This window comes from Crocuta crocuta, unplaced genomic scaffold (assembly GCF_008692635.1).
Source record: "Crocuta crocuta isolate KB4526 unplaced genomic scaffold, BGI_CrCroc_1.0 scaffold2105, whole genome shotgun sequence".
In the NCBI taxonomy this organism is placed as follows: Eukaryota; Metazoa; Chordata; class Mammalia; order Carnivora; family Hyaenidae; genus Crocuta; species Crocuta crocuta.
The window spans coordinates 23,813-31,733 of NW_027529576.1; the positions used below are offsets into that span (position 1 = coordinate 23,813).

The following is a 7,921-nucleotide window of genomic DNA, read 5'->3' on the forward strand; positions in this document are numbered from 1 at the left end:
GCCCTGATGATGAATAAGTTCACCATCTTTTCATGTACCAAAATAACACGAGGATTCTTCACAGAGCTAGAGCAAACAATCCTAAAATTTGTAGGGAACACGAATAGCCAAAGTTATGTTAAAAACGAAAAGCAAAGCTGAAGGCACCACAATTCTGGAGTTACGCTGCATTACAAAGCTGTAATGATCAAGAGAGTATGGTATTGGCACAAAACCAGACACATAGAGCAAAAGAACAAAATCGAGAAAATAGAAGTGGACCTGCAAATATATGGCCAACTAATCTTCGACAAAGCAGGAAAAGTATCCAATGGAAAAAGGAGAGTTGTCAGCAAATGGTTTTTGGAAAACTGGACAGTGACGTGCAGAAGAATGAAACTGGACCACTGTCTTACACCACACACAGAAATAAATTCAAAATGGGTGAAAGACCAAAATGTGAGAGAAAACCATCAAAATCCTAGAGGAGAAAATAGGCATCAGCCTCTTTGATCTCAGCTGCAGCAATTTCTTACTAGACTTGTCTCCAGAGGCAAGGGAAACAAAAGCAAAAATAAACTATTGGGACCTCATCAAGATAAAAAGCTTCTGCCAGCAAAGAATCAGCAAAAGTAAAAGGCGACCTGTGGAATGGGAGAAGGTATTTGCAAACGACATACCGGATAAAGGGTTAGTATCAAAAATCTATAAAGAACATACCAAACTCAATACCCAAAAACAAATAATCCGGTGAACAAATGGGCAGCAGACATGAATAGACACTTTTCCAGGCAGAGATCCAGATGGATAACAGACACATGAAAAGGCCTAGTACATTTAAATTGATAAACCTTCACAACACATTTCTTTTGCATGTATTTCATTTTCTATTCAAAAACAGACTACAGAACCAGGTATTAGTTTGCTGTTTTACAGATAATGAATTTAAGGCACAGACAACTTAAGTAACTTGCCTAGAGTCACAGAGCTGGGAAGGGCAGAGCAAAGAATCAAATGGCTGCACGGTGGTGCCCCCTCCTGGAGGCTCTGCCCTGGGAAGCAGCCAGGCTGGGGGCCTGTTGTGTGGGGAAGAAGTTACTCCCCAGAGGGCAAAAGACCTGCCTCCTGGGGCCCTTCTCAGCATGTCCTGCCCAGGAAAGCTTGGCCAAGTTGAGGCCTCATCTGCGAAGTGGGGAAGTCATACGTTTCCCTCTGAAGGTGAAAGGCTAAAGCAGATCATTTATTGCAGATCTTGGAGCTTTAAAACCCAGGATTCAGTCCATAGCAGTGGTGGGTGAAGGGGATAACCAGGAAAACGTTCTCAAAGCCTCAGTCTTCTCATTACCCCTCCCACCCCCACCCCTGTCTCCTTCTCCCATTTACTGTCTCCTGGCCCCCAGGCTCCTCTGCCCCCCCCCCNATCGTGACCTGAGCCAAAGTTGGACACTTAACCAACTGAACCACCCAGGCGCTCCTCTAACTCACATCTTGTTCCTGTTCTCTCGCATCCACCTCCTGGGCCCAGAGCAGTCCTGCAGAGGGAGGGGTGTGGGGTCTCCTTCAGCACCAGAGGACTCCCATTTGGTATGGAGCTCTGAACTGTATTCCTGACACACACACACACACACACACACATACACACACACACACACCAGCAGAACCCGACTCAGAGTCTGCACCCCACCCTCTGCAACCTCTACCTGGCCCGTCTCACTGCCTCCCCCTCTGGCCCACACCTCCTCTCTTGCCTTCTCTGTCACCCTCTCCCTCCCTCTCTGTGTGCAGTTCCCTGGCTACCTCCTGAGACCTGGCCCCGTGTCCCCGGATCTGTCTTTGGCTTTGGGTCTATGGGTGTCAGACCCCTTGAGCTGGAGGCCACTCCTATTTTTGAGTCCCTGTGTGTCTCTAGTCTTTCTGGCCTCTGAGTGTCTCTCAGTGTCTGTCTTGGATCTTTCTCTCTGCTGTCTTGATGGTCGCTTTCCTCTCTTCTGTCTCTGAGTCTGACTGCCTGTCTCTCTGTTCCACTTGCCACTGTCTCTGTTGACTCTGTCTTGGTCTCTTGGACACTCCAGGGTGCTAGGACCAGCTCTGCCTTACTCGTCCCATCTGTTGGACTTGGCTTGAATTTACTGAGCCCTGGTGTCCCTGTGTCCATCTCTCACTTTTTGTGTACCCTCCCCCTGCGTCCCGGGATTCCAGGGGTGGGTTGGCTCGGAGGACACAGAGATGAGGTGGGCAGCCCTTTGTGTGGAAGGTGGTCTGTGCCAGGTTAGGAGGCAGTTCCAGCTTTGACTCCAGCACTCTCTCCTCACAGAACATTCCCCAGGACACCAGGTGCAGCTCACTTCCCTTCCTGCTGTGCTGGCCTGACAGGCCTCGAGGCTGGGCCCTTCCCTGCCCTAATCCTTCTGTTGGGAGCCACTGAAGACTCTGCAAGGGCACTCCAGGTTCCCTTTGGCCAGGTATCTGCATGACCTGAGTATTCTGTGAGTAGAGGAATGAGGAGGGGCAGGGGACCTATTGCAGATGTTCTGCCAGAGGGGGCAGGGTGTGCAGAACAGAAAGTCTGAGACCTTTCCCTCTGCATCCTGGACCAGAACTGCCCAGTGGCTCTTTGCATCCCTCAGAAAGGCCTACATGGGTCAATCAGTCAAGAGAGGAGATGGGGGTGGGCTTCACATATGGGAAGGGGCACAGAAAGTATGTGTGTCCCTCTTATATTCCCTCAGGGCACCTGTAACCCTTCTAGTTCATAGGAAGCTCTCAATAAAGTCATTGGCTCATATTTTATCAGGTCTCCCAAAAAAGTGCCTTAATCAGTGGAACTCACCCCATTAAATTCTCCTTCTCACCCCACCTCCACTCGCTGACCTCCAGCAAATCCATATTGGCCCCCAGGACAGTTTGCCCTGCTGAGCCTTCCATGTAGCCCAGAGATCAAGAACCCAGTTGGAATCCCAGTCATTCCAACTCCTCCTCCTCAGTCATTTACCTGGTGTCCCTCCCTGCTCTTCTCCCTGCTTGCCACTCAATGCAACTTGGCCCCCTGGGTGTCTCCCCAAAGACAGGTAGTCACTAGTGAGCACTGAGCACTAGAAGGGGAGGGTGAAGGGCAGCCTAATGGGTGGGAGGGGATCCCAGAGCCAGTAGATAAAGGGTCCTGTCAGCATCTGTCAAATATGCCATCTCCCTCCAGCATCCCTGCCTCTTGCCTCTTGGTTCCTGCCATCCATCTCCCTGCTGAGACTGGGCTCAGGTGCAAATTTACAGAAGCCTAGGCTCATAATGCCTGGTCTGTTCCAGACCCATTTTCTCCAGGACGGTAACAATTCCTGAAGTCTTTCTTTAAAAGCTCCCAAATTCAGGGAATCTGAAGCTGTAGATGGAACCCAAGGAGAAAGAGAAATTTTTCTCTCTGCTCAGTATCTGATCTCAGCCCCTTGCCTCCACTGCACATCCCCAAAAGTAGAGCTGAAATCTTCAGGCAATGACAAAGAGAAAGAAATCTCAGGATGAATGTCCCAGCCTTAAGAAGATCGTGAGTGTCTCCAGACACCACAGGAGATGGTGGGAAAGATGAGGTTAGAGAACCAAAGTTCCCTTTTCCTGATAGACAATTTTCAGCAGGTGGCAAGAGACTCTGCCTGGAGGACTTCAGCAGAACCTTCTCAGTAAAAGACTGCGATGGGCTTGGTGGCCACAAGAGGGTGGCAGAGAAGGGCTCTCTCTGCAGAGCCAGCCCTGGGCCCTGGGTGCTGGGATAGGGCGGGGCTGCCCAGCCTGGGGGAGTCCTTGGCTGCAGCAAGAACCCATGAAATTTCCGACATGAGGAAACTCCTCTTACAGCCTTCCCACTGGCATCCCTTATTGACTTTGGCCCCTGAAATACCATCACCCATCTGGCCCCTTCCCCCTTCTGGTCCCTTGAACTGGGGCTGCCGGCACAGAAGGGCCTCCCGGATTTTCCGTTATGGTTGTTCAGCGGATGACATCTCAGCTCACAGAGGTGATGCGATACAGGGTCCACCTGATAACTAGAGCCAGAACTGGAACCCAGGTTTTCTTTATTCTCAAATCAGAGACATGGTAAGACCACTTGCAAGGATCCCTGCTCCTAAGAGAAAAGCATACTTCGTAGGCCCCAGTGGGAAGGAAGCATGCTCACAACCGTGGTTTAAAAATCTCGTCAAATCTGCACCCTTTCCCATGTGACACATGTTTACATGCATGATGGTGCACACAGGACTGTTTACCACGGGGCACAGACACATACACAACAAACACTGTGTTGTGCACACCCTCAGCACACACACCCCTCTGCCCCTCAGAGTCCCACAGCTCCTGCCCCTCTCTTCCTACTTCCTGAGCTGCAAGAGGAACTTCATTCATCATTTGCTCTTTGCCCTGTGTTTCCCAGGATTCCTCAGCTGTAGACAGAAAAGCACTTTCCTGTTCTAATCTTAGTCCTTCCCACCAGAGCCCTGTACATATGGAGGGGGGACCATCCAGGGTCCTCACCTCCCTCTTCCCAGGGAAAAGACCCAGGCTCTTCCAGACCCTTCTCTGCTCTTTGCCCCTCCCATCCCTCTGCTCACCTACCTGCTCCTCCTCCAGATCCTTCTTGCTGCCACTGACCCTCCTTTAACCTCAAAGGTGGGTCTCCTAGGGAGGTGAGCACTGAAAGGAGAGACAAGGAAGGAGAGAAGGGACAGGCAAGAGAACCTAACTGCAGACCTGGGGAGGGCTCTGTCCTATTCCCCTAACCCTCAGCTGGGAACGTCTGGTTTGAGTGTGACCCAGTGCTCTGACTAGCCTTACTTCCTCCCTCTCCTGGGACCTAAAGCTGAGGAAGGTAATACTACCTAGATTGAATGAACTGACTCATTGGAATGGAGCCAGTTGGGGGTAGGGGGTGGAGACATGTGCACACTTGTGAGCTGATGGGCTGACTGTGTGCATGCAGGTGTGCCACATCTACCACTATGCATAGTCCCTCTCACACATGAACTCCATGCCAGTCCACAATCCAGGATTCCTCCCTTATAAAACGAGAAGAGAAAAACATGGCAGCCTTCCAAACACCTTACTCCAACTTTCATCCCATAGGGGAACCTGAAAAAAGACAAAACTCTCCCATTTCTTTTTCTCTCCCCATGAGCCATCTTGTCCACTCTAGTGTTTGCATTTTCCCCTAGACCCTCCGGGTGCAGCCCCCACACACCTTTCCCAGAATGGAAGAAGCAACAGACACAACCTCCTTCTTGCTAAGGACTGAGACAAATGCCACTCACCTTTAGTGGCCTCTCAGGGTGCCCATTCTGCTATACATTCCTGAGGTCAATCCATTCTGATGTCGTCCAATACATAAATGAGCCTATAAGGTAGCAGGGGAAAATTGTAAGGAGCCAGAGGAGGGGGGGCAGGAATTATCTTCACCTTCCCCGATTCAAGTTCCATGGAGCTAGAGCCACACACGGAACATTACTGTTTAATTTAACTCAGTAAAGTGGGTGGCAGCACACGATGCAGGGGGAGAAATGGTACCTCAGAGGGAGGATGCCTGGACACAGCCCCTACCCTGCACCAGAGTCAGACTCCTGGCCAAGATGTCCAATCAGTGAAGGGGAAACAGAGGGAGAGATGGTCAGGAGAATTCAGGCATTCTCAGCTGAACAATAAAGGCTGTCAGACTGGGTGGGGGCTGGAGGAGGAGGTATCATCATGGGGGCTTATGAGGGACTGGGATTTTGGTGCCTGGAGAGATAAAGGCTTCAAAGGGACTCTGAGTGAGACCAGAAGGACTCTGGCTGATGGAGACAGACACTGCCACCCATTTTCCCTCCCCAAGATACCAACTCTACAGAGAGAATAACAAGGCCAGACTGGAGTTCATCTTCCCCACCCCCAGCACCTGTGAATCCTGAAGACCAAGCAGAGAGTTCTCCAGTGTGTGACCCCTCTGTCCAAGGTCAGGTCTCCACAGACCCAGTGGGGCAGGGGAGAGGAGGATGTAGGAGAAACTGAGGCAAATTGCCCTCCCTCAGAACCTTCCTCACAGGGTCTTTCTTCTGGACACCTTCCCATCTGCAGGTCTTCTAGCTATATGGTGGCTCTTTCCACCTCCAGTGTCCAGGGAGAACAGCAGTTACACCAGAGAAAGGACTTCCCAGAAGCCTGGAGTAGGGAAGTCTGAGGAACCTGGGCTTTTCTGAATAGGCCCGATGGGCAGAGTGTATGATGAGTCCAGGAAGCCCGGGGAAGGAGGGGCAGCTCACTGTGGGGGGAGGGGGAGGGCTTTCTAAAAGTTGTACAACTGTCAGAAGCAGTCTATCTGAGTACACTTTGGGATATTGGGAAGTTCTTCTAAAGTCAGATATCACCTCTTCTTGCTTTACTTTCTGATCGTTTCCATTTTAGGACTCTTTTGAGGAGGGAAAATTTGAATAATAGGTATGAGACTTGAGAACAGATTTCAATTATCTCTCTCCATCTAGATGTGTCCTTGCCACTTGACTTTCCTCTCAGGCTTCTATGTCTACTTCTATATGGGAGTAGTTTGAATTCCTAACTGACTACTCCCAGGCCAGTTAGGAATTCAAAGGTTCCCTGAGGAAATCTCCAATGTCAATTAGCAATTCTGAGCCTGCTCCCCTCTGAATGCCAACCAGGCCTTCTCCCCTGGGGCCCCAACCCTGCAGTTCTCAGTATGGCCACAAGGCAGCAATGAATGCACAGAGGAGCCCAGGCCAGGCCTGGTGCCTCACCAGAGCCAGAACCCCCTCCTTCACCCAGATCTCCACCCACCCATTCTCCTTACCAGGCAGCAGGTCAATCCAAGGGTCTCAGGAAAGAGAAAGCTTGCTGTGAGAACTCAGGCTTTGAGGAAGCCTTCACTCACAGTGAAGGGCTGTGTGAAGAGGAAGTGGAGGAAGGAAAGGGAGGCTGTAAAAAAAACCTGAGAGAAAAGAGGTCTGCAGAGACCCAAACAGGAAGCAGATGGTTAGATGCAGTGTGAAGTCCAAGTTGAGAAATCATAGCCGGACATTCTGCCACTCCCCCCAGCTGGCCCAGCCTCCCGGGGGCTCCAGAGCAGAAGCATCGTGAGTTCTGTTAACTGGGTCAGAGGCAACCAGGACAGGAGGAGGCTCAGACCTGGGGTGAGGCCTAAACCCCAAGAAAACACTAGATACAGACAGGGAAGGGTCTGCACTGCCANTGTTAACTGGGTCAGAGGCAGCCAGGAGCAGGAGGAGGCTGCAGACCTGGGGTGAAGCCTAAACCCCAATCAAACACTAGATACAGACAGGGAAGGGTCTGCACTGCCACCTCCCTCCTTGGGGTGAGACCCGATTGGACATCATTGTCCCTGCCAGTCCCAGAGCACAGAGAAGAGGGAGGGGCTCAGGCAATTCTCCAGTGCAGTCCGACTGGGTGGTCTCAGGCTATGGGCTCATGAGGGATGGTACGTAAGCACATAGGCAGGCTCCCTTCCCTTATCTTGAGGTCTTCTTTCACCACATTCCTTAGAGAGAGGACTCTATCACACGTTCTGGCCAGCTCCCCACCCTGGACCCGCTCGTTATGTATGTCCCTCCCTGGTCAGAGCAAGCACTGACTGAAGGCCTCAGGTCCAGTCTAACCCCCACCTCAGATCCTGAATGCCATCCTCCGTGCCTGGCAGGGCAAGAGGTTCCCATTGTCCAGACTACTCGACCCCCCCACACCCAAGCACTAACAGCCCTCCTCTTCAGGCCTCCCACCTCACCCCACCCAACACCGCAGCCTGAAACCTGCTGACGTTTGCACAGATCAAATCACAGACGGCTTCAGCCATGAGTCTTCAGGCCTCCGTGAGACACCACACACTCATACACACAGATGCACCTGCACACATGCAGATACACACACACACAGATGCACACATACGCCTGCACACATGCAG

The 7,921-nt window shown here is 51.4% G+C and overlaps 1 long non-coding RNA gene across 1 annotated transcript in view; it reads right to left on the reverse strand.

The window, feature by feature from the left end:
- LOC144229582 (uncharacterized) overlaps nucleotides 1-6,940 on the reverse strand; it is a 20,476-nt gene extending 13,536 nt beyond the window's left edge. Inside the window, exons 1-2 of the long non-coding RNA XR_013334530.1 lie at nucleotides 6,797-6,940; nucleotides 5,271-5,353 (exon numbers count right to left, since the gene is read on the reverse strand). This is a non-coding gene — a long non-coding RNA (uncharacterized LOC144229582). The remainder of the gene's footprint in view (nucleotides 1-5,270; nucleotides 5,354-6,796) is intronic.
- Between the last annotated feature and the right edge of the window lie 981 nt (nucleotides 6,941-7,921).